Source organism: Arachis ipaensis, chromosome B1, assembly GCF_059453495.1.
Source record: "Arachis ipaensis isolate K30076 ecotype BB chromosome B1, ASM5945349v1, whole genome shotgun sequence".
Classification (NCBI taxonomy): Eukaryota; Viridiplantae; Streptophyta; class Magnoliopsida; order Fabales; family Fabaceae; genus Arachis; species Arachis ipaensis.
In genome coordinates, this window is record NC_142436.1 from 101,087,031 (window position 1) to 101,098,633 (window position 11,603).

The 11,603-nt window shown below is 40.5% G+C and overlaps 1 non-coding gene across 1 annotated transcript; it reads right to left on the reverse strand.

The window, feature by feature from the left end:
• Positions 1 to 423: 423 nt before the first annotated feature.
• On the reverse strand, positions 424 to 530 carry LOC148577666 (small nucleolar RNA R71). Its single transcript, XR_015903021.1, has one exon. It is a non-coding gene; the product is annotated as a small nucleolar RNA R71 (small nucleolar RNA).
• Positions 531 to 11,603: the final 11,073 nt, after the last annotated feature.

Genomic DNA, 11,603 nt, shown 5'->3' on the forward strand with positions numbered 1-11,603 from the left:
GAAGAGGCTCACAACCATGGCAGAGAAGGTCCAGCGCATCAGGCTGGACAAGAGAGAAGAGTTCTGGGTTCTTACATCAACCCAAACCCAGGAAACTGTGGAAGTAGCATCCAAAGGCCAACCACACATGCCAACAACTTTGAACTGAAGCCACAGCTTATCACCCTTGTTCAGAACAATTGTTCATTCGGAGGAAGTGTCCAGGAAGACCCCAATCAATATCTAACCACCTTCCTGAGGATATGTAATACAGTGAAGTCTAATGGTGTTCATCCTGACACCTATAGACTACTTCTGTTTCCCTTCTCGCTCAAGGACAAAGCATCTAAATGGCTGGATTCCTTTCCAAAGGAGAGTTTAGCAACCTGGGAAGATGTGGTGAACAAGTTCTTGGCAAGATTCTATCCTCTTCAACGGATCAACAGGTTGAAAGCTGAGGTACAAACATTCAGGCAGCAGGATGGTGAAACTCTATATGAAGCATGGGAGAGGTTTAAAGACTTGACAAGAAGATGCCCGCCAGATATGTTCAATGAATGGGTGCAGTTGCACATTTTCTATGAAGGCCTTTCGTATGAATCAAAGAAGGGAGTAGACCACTCATCCGGGGGATCTCTGAACAAGAAGAAGACCATTGAAGAAGCCATAGATGTCATTGAGACTGTAGCAGAGAATGACTACTTCTATGCTCCTGAAAGAGGCAACACTAAAGGAGTGATGGAGCTGAACAATGTGGATGCACTGCTAGCTCAAAACAAGATGATTGCCAAGCAATTAGCTGACCTTGATGTGTGGAAAATGATCCAACACAAAACTCACCGGCAAGTGTACCGGGTCGCATCAAGTAATAATAACTCACATGAGTGAGGTCGATCCCACATGGATTGAAGGATTAAGCAATTTTAGTTTAGTGGTTGATTTAGTCAAGCGAATCAAGTATTGGTTTGAGTGGTTTGTAATTGACAGAAGCTAAAGTGCTTGAAATATAAAGTGAGAAGCTAAATTGCATGAAATGTAAAGAGAACAAGAAGTAAAAGTACTGAATCTTAAAGTGCAAGTAATGTAAGTTGCAGAAACTTAGATTGCAAGAAATGTAAATTGCAGAATCTTAGAGTGCAAGAAATGTAAATTGCTTGAATCATAAAAGGAATTGGGAATTGGGATTACAGAATTTAAACAAGAACAAGTAAATTGCATTAAACAGGAAAGTAGAAGATGAATTGAGTTGAAATAGATCTCAAACAGAAGAGTGAAAATACTTGAAGAGTAAACAGAAAATGACTTGTGCTTAATTTGCAGCAATTTAAAAAGAAGTTGAAGATCTCAGGAGTGGAAGAGACTAGATAACAAGTCTAGATCTCAAATCCTTCCTTGATCCAACAAGAACAATTGCAAAGGAAATAAAGAAAAGTAAATTGCAAAATTGAAGAGAAGATGAAGCAGTAAACAGAAACTGAAATTCAATTATGCAGAAGATTAAAATAAGATCTCAAGGTGAGACTGAAACAGAAGTTCTTCAATTCTCCACCCAAGATCCAAAACAAGAAAATAAAAGAGTGCTCAAGCAAGAACAAGGAAGAAGAGAGATCAATTCTCCTTCCTAATTTTCTAAGATCTAAATTCAAAAGTAAAAACGCAAAATGAAAATGAAAGTTCAAAAGGAAAATTCAAAGTAAAGTCTAGAGGTCCTAATTACATCAAACTAACTCCTATTTATACACTTTCTATTCTTGGATATTGGAATTTGGATGGGCTTTTAATTTGGTGAAGATTTGAATTTAATTGGATTTTTGATTGATTTTTCAGCCTATGAAGAATTTGCTTCCAGGGGGATACTCAGCTCAAGTGGGGAGCTGAGCATTGATGCTTAGTGTGAGGACCCTTTGTAGCGTGCAATTGTTGGGGGAAGCATCAGGGGTAGCGTGCAATTGGTGCCTTGGTGAAAAATTGTTGCGCGCTGCCCTCCCTTGACCGTGTCAAGATGCGCTTGTAAGATGCACCAAGGGTAGCGCTCAGCCCTCCAAGTGAGCTGAGCCTTGGTGCTCACAAGGAGGGGTCCTTGGTTCGAAACTTGATGAGTGCATGCGCTAGAGCTTTTCCTTGGTTTTCTTGTGGTGCCTTGCTCCTTGCTTCCTCTAGGTGCTGAGTTCGAATCCTGGATGATGCATTTGGCCATTTTTGGCTTATTTCCTCTTGTGATTAGCGTTCCCCCAACCCCCTTTGGTCATGGGTTCAAATCTTGGAGAATACACTTGTCAAACAATTTCTTTGAATTTATTTGGATGCATGCCCGATAATGCTCACTTGGTGAGCTGAGCTTGGTCTTTCCTTTCCTTGTTTCTTGGCCTCATATTATGCTCAGCTCACAAAGTGAGCAGAGCATTGTGCCTTGGTTCTTGAGAGAAAATGTAGCACTCCCTTGGTGAGCATGGTGCTCTTGGAGTGAGCTTCATGGTTTTCCTTCATTGTTGCGCCACACTTCTTCCTTCCTTGGCCACACTTTTTTCTTTTCTTCTTTTCTTCACCTACAATTAATCAAAACAACCAATCAAAGTATCACCAAATTCACAAGGTTTATAAATCATAAAAAATCAATGAAATTTATCCTAAACCTCATGATTTAGCATCAATTAAATGGTGGTTGTTTAATTTAAAGAAGTCATGCATTTCCATTCCAAATTACTTACTTAGAATGCAAGAAAGTGTATAAAACCTAATAAAAACAAAGAAAAAGGCTAGTGAAACTAGGCTAAGATGACTTGTCATCAGACCTCACCAAGAAGATGGAGAGGAATCAAGTAGCAGCAATCACCACTTCAGCAGCAACCCAAGAAGGAGTGAATGAAGAAGCAGAGGGTGATCAGGAATAAGCCAACTACATTGGGAATTCACCTAGGCAGAATCATGACCCATACTCCAAAACATATAATCCTGGTTGGAGGAATCACCCAAACTTTGGGTGGGAAAATCAATAAGACCAAGGCCAAGATCAGAGACGCCATAACCCCAATAACAATGAAACTCACCAACACTCCACGCAGAGGTCATACCAACACCCACCCAACAACACCTCTCAACATCCATACCAAAGTCAAAATGGCCTTTCTCTTCCTTCCAATCTCAACTCTCCATCATCAGAAGAAAGACTATCAAAGATTGAGACTCTACATGAAGGCATATGCAAGGAGAATTCAAGATAACAAGGTGTTCAAAGAGGAGGTGCGAGGCAATATCAAGAATCAGGGAGACACCATCAAGAGGCTAGAATTTCAAGTGGGATACCTATCTGAGAAGATTCCCAAACCTACTGATAGCTTTCCAAGTGACACAGAGAAAAATCCGAGAGGTGAAGCAAAGAAAGTCAGATGGGAAGAATGCAAGATGGTTACTATAAGTGATAAGGAGACTGAGGAAGAGCCGAACAAACCATCAGAACAACCTGAAGATACATCAGCAGGAAAGCAGGAAGAGAAGCATCAAGAAATCACAATTACACAGAAGGGGCTGCTGAGACTCTATGCACCCTTTCCCCAGTTACTCAATGGTGGCGTAGAGAAGAGAATATACTCAAGGTTTCTTGACATATTTTCATCTCTCTATGAAAACATACCTTTCATCAAGGCCCTCCAACAAATGCCCTCATGCATTAAGTACATGAAGGAGCTGCTGATCAGGAAAAGCTCACTCAAGGGAGGACAAACCATAGTGATGAATAAGGAGTGCAGTGCTCTCATTCAACCGGAGCTGCCTACAAAAAGGAAGGACCCAGGGAGTTTTCACATCCCCTGTGCCATAGGAGAAACAATGTTTGATAAAGGACTCTGTGGTCTGGGAGCAAGCATCAACTTAATGCCTTTATCCTTTATGAAGAAGCTGCAAATCAATGAGCTGATGCTCACAGACATAGTCATCAGGCTGGCGGACAAAACTCAAAAACAAGCAATAGGAGTGGCTGAAAACGTGCTGGTGAAGGTTGGGAACTACTTCCTTCCCACAGACTTTGTCATACTGGAAATGGAAGAAAGTCATCTTCACCCAATCATATTGGGAAGACCATTCTTAGCTACAGCCAGAGCGCTCATAGATGTGGAGCGAGGAGAGCTAATACTGAGGGTACATGACGAACAACTCACCTTCAATGTCTTCAAACCCTCACAAGAAGCAAGTCAGGAAGGCAAGAAACTAAGGACAGAGCATGACAGAGCAATGGTGGGAGAAATAAGCATTGAGGCACAAGCTGTACACTCAGGAATTCCTTTGGGTGATGAACAAAATAATTAGCAGCTGTTACAGCTAAAAAAAACTCAAGTGGAGCCAAAACCACCAGAATCATATGGGACCAGTAACAAAATCCCCCTAGGAAAAGAGACCACAAAGATCAGGATAACAGCAAAAGAAACAAAGAAGAAGATACCAAGGAGATGGAGGAACAAAAAGATCCCTACAGAAGATTTCTCTCCAGGGGATAAAGTGATCTCAGCTTACTTCCTAGATATCCCACATCTTCTCCCCACCATCCCATCTCAGTTACCTAAGGCTTTCACCATCAACAAAGTTCTCTCCCTAGAACATGTAGAGATCATTGATGAAGCCAATGGATATAGGTTTACTACAAGAGGGGAAGATTTGAAGCATTACCAACCACCCTGACAAAGGAAGAACGTCAAGCTAGTGACGCTAAAGAAGCGCTTCATGGGAGGCAACCCATGTTTTACATGCTTTTAAAGTAGTTAATAAAGCAAGGTTCATGGATCGCAAATCAACTTTGACATATCCTTGAATAAATCCTTTTATGCAACATATAGTGAAGAACAAGTTTGGTGTTCAAGGCACAATAAGAGGACATGAATGCAACTCATAGCATGTCACTCTTAGCACCTTGAACAAATGATCTTACACCAAATTGCCACAAACTAAGTTTGGTGTCACCAAGGTTGCATACATGGAAATTTAATTAGTCAGTTGGTTTGCATTTGTGAATAGCACTTAGTAGTTAACAACAAAAATTTTAAAAAGTAGTTACTCTTTCTTGTCTTTTAAATTTTGCCGCCACTTCCCACAATTCTATTTTTTCTTTTATTTTGTAGGAGGATTGATGGGACAATTGAAGGGTTCGGCTACCACAAAAGGAGAGGACTGTACACGTGTCTCCAAGGGGATTGCATTGGGAATTGATGCCATGCAACATTGGAAGAAGAACAAGCTTGGAAACTGAACCAACACCATCATAAAGTTAATGATCCTTATGCTCATCCCATGCTGAACCCCATCCGTCCATCACACAACCACCCCATCAATCCACACCTTTCATTCACTCATCACTTTCCTATATAAGTGATTCCTAGTCCGTACTTCCCTTCACATTCCAACAACTATTTCTTCAAACTTCTCACTCTCGAAGTACAATTCTTCAAGCTACATCCTATCCAAACCCAACCGAATTCCACCACTCATCGCTAACCTCAACACCTTCACTTTTCAAAAATCATTCATGGCATCATCAAGCTCCAAGAGGCAAAAGAGAAAGGAACCGGTTGAGAGCAGCCCTTTTGATGAAGGGAAATTCAAAACTATATTCCATGAATGTGAATTTGAATGGATAAAGCTCAAAAAGGTATTGCCTGAGTTAACATTCCAGTTCAACGAAGATGAATGTCCACAGATTCGAGAGAAGATCAAACAAAGGGGTTGGCAAAGGCTCACAAACCCAGAAGCAAAGATAAATGCAAACCTCATCAAAGAATTCTATGCAAATGTGGTCAGAGAAGACAAAACCAAGGCCCCCACCTTCAAAAGTTACGTGAGAGGAACAGAGGTAGACTTCAGCCCCAATGCCATAACAAGGGTTCTTCAGCTGAAATCACCACATTTTGATGAGCCCAGTTATCACGTGAGAATAAGTAATGGCCTCGACAATGATGAACTTGAAGAAATTGTGAATGATATGTGCGTTATAGGATCTGACTGGGAAAGGTATTCAGATAGAAGACCTCGGTTCATTAGGAGAGGAGACCTCATCCCGGAAGCCAAGGGATGGTTTGAACTTGTGAGGAGATCTATCCTCCCAGCTGCAAACAATTCTGAGGTCAACATTACTCGAGCTACTATGGTACACTGCTTAGTAAGGGGTGGAGGCATCAATGTGAACGAAATTATAGCTGAGGGGATTCAAGAATCAGCCGAGAAGAAAGATCTAGGTGCTAGACTTTGGTTCCCCAGCACCATCCTTAGGCTGTGTACGAAAGCGAAGGCAGTCATTGAGGACAGCAATCCAACTTGGGTAAACCCTGGAAGGATGGTTACGCTCCAGCGTATAACGTATGTGACACCCGCCCAACAACAAAGAAGGCATCAAATAGGGAGAAGAACACCACAAGAAGAACCTCACCAAGAAGAACCTCAACAGGAAGAATATCAGCAAGAAGAGTACTATGATTCAACCAATATAAATCTGGGACACATTCAAGGAGCCATTGAGGACTTGGCAAGGAGATATATGGAAGGGCAAGAGCAACAACTACACGTTCAATCCCAAAGGATGGATCGTCAAGAAGAACTCCTTTCTAATTGGATGAATCAACAAGGGGAGTGGCAGAAACAGCAAATGGAACATTATTCCCAGCTCACTCAAGCCATCAATCAAGTGACTGAAAGGCAAGAGCGTCAAGATTAACGCCTTCAAGAACTCAACCAACGCCAGCTAGCTCAGACGAAGGCATTCAATGAGTTCAGTGTACTTAATGAAGGATGGCAACTACATAGGGAGGAGTTCAACATAAACACTCAAGCCAAGTTGAACTATATGTCTAGTCATATGCATAATCTACACTCTGCAATCCCTAGGTAGGATGAGGTCCAAAAAGATCTCACAGAACAAGAGGAAAGGAAGGTGAAACAGCAGAAGGAAACATTGAAAAAGAAGATGGAAGATGCTGGCTTCTGGAAGAAGTTGATTGGAAAGAGCAAGGGAAGTGGGAGTGCAAGCACTCAAGAAAAACACAGGGAAGACAAACAGGAGGGAGAGCATGAACAACCCCATGAGTAAAAGGTGGTGGAGTTCCCTCATTGTTCCATCTTTCTTTTTCAAGTCTTTTAAATAAGGAAAATCATGTATGAAATAGAACATGCTTCCATGGTAGTTTAGGAATTTCAATTCTGTCTTTAGTATTCTCCTTACTTAGGTCTATGCTTGCTGGTTCAAGTTGCCTGTTTTTATTTTCATCTTACTTATTGTATGCTTGTCCTTTTAAGCTAAATAAAAAAAAAAGAGATGTTATGAAAGACCAGAGTGATGTTCAAGTTGTGGAGTAGGTCCTTAAATTTGTAGTGTAGTAATCACTTAGCTGAGTTGGTTCACTAACAAGGTGGGAAGGCAACTATCTGTCCTGAATCATATACTTGAAATACACCCCATGAGACTAGCTAAATAATAAGATCCTAATAAGAAAAAGGAAAAGAACAATAAGAGTTGAAAAAGAAAGAAAAGTTAATAAAGAATAAGGCTAGGCACCAAGGGCTTGAAACTTGAGGGATGTGTCTGTGGTGCTCTTGTACTAAGGATCTGCTTGGATGAATAAGTTCTTAGGAGTGCTTCATCACTTGGTAACTTAGGTTAACTAACCCAGGATTATCAACTGAAAATCCAATATCAAGAGCAACCTTGCTACAGAACATTTAGTAACCCAAAGAGGTGCTGGACACCAAGACCTCAAGGAAAGAAAATAACAAACCATGTGCCTGTGGTGTGCATGTATGGGGGAGAGAGACTTGAGGGAGTAAGTCCTTAGGGGTGTTTCAACACCCAGTACCTTGAACCAACTGGTTCGGGAATGTTGGCTGAAAGCTTATCTTAAAGAGTCGCCCCATCACAGAACACTTAGCCTAAGGATGAAATAAACCTTGGAAAGACAAAAGGGATCAATAAATAAAAGTCTCAAAAGGTGCAATCAAGTGAGTATTCCAAGGCATGATAAAGGTCTGAAAGCCAGTAAAGGAATGAACCTAAGTTGCTATACATGAAACCTCATAAAACCAAGAACATTACTTCCACAATAATGATTCATTCATCTTGTCATTTTATTCATCATTCTCTTGTTCCAGTACTTGCTTAGGGACAAGCAAGCTTTAAATTTGGTGTTGTGATGCCAGGGCATTTTGGCCAGTTTCACTGACCTTTTCTTTATGGTTTTAAGGTAGTTTCATGCATTTTCTTAGGAAATAAGCAAGTTTTGGGTAAATAATCACTTACATCTTGATTCAAGCAAACATTGTGAATTTTACATGATTTCATGAGAATTATGCATGAATTAAAGGACAAATTGAATGATGCATGTCTCATAACTTGGATTAGAGCTTTGATGCACTTTATTGCTTGATTTTAGGACAAAGGAAGCAAGGAAGAACCATGTTAGTAGCCACGTTAGTCTAGCTAATGTGACCACTAACGTGGAATGAAGGCTAGCTTGCAACGTTAATCAGAAAAGTGATTGCCAATAACGCCTTCGTGAGCCATCATAGACCACGTCAATTGCCACGTTAACTATGTTAACGTGGAAGCTAACGTGGAAGAGAAGTAGAACTCCAACGTTAGTGGTAAAAGTAAGTGCCACTAACGTTCCAAAAGGGGCAATTGGCCACGTTAAGAGCCACGTTAACTTAGTTAACGTGAGCTCTAACGTGGAAGAAGAAGGTGATGCCAACGTTAGTGACACTCACCTTTGTCACTAACGTTGGACTAAGCCCATATTGGCTACGTTAAAAGCCACGTTAACCTAGTTAACGTGGACTCTAATGTGGAGGGAGCAAGAATCACCAGAGTTTGTGACACTCACCTTTGTCACCAACGTTGGATTGAGCCACTATGAGCCATGTTAGTTGCCACGTTAATTACATTAACGTGGAAGCTAACGTGGAGAAGAGGGATGATGAGCCAACATTAGTGACACTCACCATTGTCACTAACGTTGGAGATGGCTATCAATACCACATTAAAAGTCACGTTAACCTAGTTAACGTGAACTCTAACATGGGAAGTAGGGGTGTCTGAAGCGTTTGTGACAAAGGTAAGTGTCACTAACGCTCTCGAAGATTTGGCAAGCCTACGTTAAAGGCCACGTTAACAATTCTAACGTGAACTCTAACGTAGGGAGAAAGGGGTACTCTCAACGTTATTGAAAAAGGTAAACCCCAGTAACGTTTGCGAAGGGCCAAGGGTCAACGTTAGTGGTTACGTTAGTGCCACTAACGTTGAAGTTAACGTGGACCACTTTGGGTTAGGAACGTTAGTGAAAAAGGTGACTGTCACTAACGTTCTCAACCCCACATTTTCACTTAACGTTAACACCACTAACGCCCTAAGCTAAAGTCCCTGCCTACTTCACACTTTCTCTGCAAGTAAAGCTGAGCCAACTGAAGAAGATAACTGCTTCAACTCAAAATTCAAAGGCCCATATCCAAGACTTGAAGAGCCAACTAGAATATTAGAAGAATAGTATAAATAAGGAGAGATTTGAACAAGAAAGGAGCTTTAGGCATTATTAGAATTACTCTCTGTATTTTACTTTCTCTGCACTTCTAGTTTAACTTTCAGAATGTACTCTCCATCTTTGCTTTCCATTCCCAGAGCTATGAACAACTAAACCCCTTTCATTGGGTTAGGGAGCTCTGTTGTAATTTGATGGATCAATAATAGTTTTCATTATTCTTCTTCTTTCTTTTCTCTTGATTTTACTAGAAAGCTTTCAATCTTCATCCAATTGAGTAGTTATCTTGGAAAAGAAGCTATTTATACTTGGATCTTTTCTGAACCTTGGAAAAGGGATGAAGAGATCATGCTAGAAATGTTTTCTCATGTTGGACCAAATTGGGGTTTGGGCAGATAAAGTGACATATAATTCTCCCAATACTTTGATTTGGAAATACATGTGGTATAATTAGTGACCACACTTCATCTCTTCTCATGAACAATTAGACCAAGAAATTGGCTATTGATCTGATTTGAAAGATTGAATTACCAAGGAATTAGAATTCAATCACTTAAGATTGCCAAGGAGATCAATGAATGCATTGATTGAGGAAGAGATGAAAATGAACTTGATCCGGAGAATGCAACATCTCCTAAGCCCAATGAATTCCGCATTTCTGATCTTACCCATTCTCTTTACTTTTTGCCATTTACTTTCATGCTAAACTTCCCTTCCCCATTTAAGATTCTGTAATTTACTTCCCGTCATTTATTTTCTGCTATTTACTTTCCCGCCATTTAATTTCCTGCAATTCTCAACTCACTTTCTGCTTAGCTCAACTAGAACATTCTTCCAATTAAAGTTGCTTGACCAATCAATCCCTGTGGGATTCAACCTCACTCTATTGTGAGTTTTTACTTGATGACAATTCGGTATACTTTCCGAGGGAGATTTGTTAAGGGACAAGTTTCCGTGCATCAAGCAGTGAGTTTCAGTTTAAATGAAGCTATGAAGCACCCTCTAGAAGATCATTTTATCTTCCAGTTCGACATCATTGATGAAACTGTAGCTGAAGTTCACTAAGAAGAAGTAGAAGAGAAGCACTTGGAGCAAGGTCCAAGTGTGGGGACACCCTCTGAACACAATGAAGATACCTTGCCATTATCATTAGCCCAAGATAATCCAGAGACTAGCCATGAGCAAAAATTGGAATTAAAGCCCCTTCCTCCTCACCTCAAGTATGCTTACCTTGAGGATAATCAGAAGTTCCCAGTTATCATTGCAAGGGAACTCAGTTCCCAACAAGAGGAGCAGCTGCTTAGTGTTCTGAGAAGATACAAGAAAGCAATCGGGTGGAGTTTGGAGGATATAGTAGGCATCAGCCCTAAGGTTGTGAGCACAGAATATTCTTAGAAGAGGGATCAAAGCCTGTCCGTCAACACCAAAGAAGATTGAATCCCACCATCTTAGAAGTTGTCAAGAAAGAAGTGACCAGGCTGCTTGAAGCAGATATCATTTACCCCATCTCAGACAGCGAATGGGTCAGTCCAGTACAAGTGGTGCCCAAGAAGTATGGAGTCACAACAGTAAAGAATGAGCATGGAGAACCCCTGACAATTAGAGTGCAGAATTTATGAAGGGTTTGCATTGACTATAGGCGTCTTAACCAAGCTACTCACAAGGATCACTACCCCTTGCCATTTATTGATCAGATGCTTGATTGCCTGTCAGGTAAATCCCATTACTACTTTTTAGATGGTTATACACGCTATTTCCAAATTCATATAGCTCCTGAAGATCAGGAGAAGACTACTTTTACATGTCCCTTTGGAACGTATGCATATAAGAGGATGCCTTTTGGCTTATGTAATGCACCGGCTACTTTCTAAAGATGCATGATGAGTATCTTTTCAGATCTTATTAAGAACTGTATGGAAGTTTTTATGGATGATTTTAGCGTATATGGTGATTCATTTAATCTTAGCTTGGATAGTTTGGCTAGAGAACTAGACAGGTGTGTTAGTTCAAACCTTGTATTGAATTTTGAAAAATGTCACTTTATGGTAAAACAAGGTATTATTCTAGGACATGTTTCTAATACTGGTATTTCTGTAGATCCAGCAAAGGTAGATTTCATTT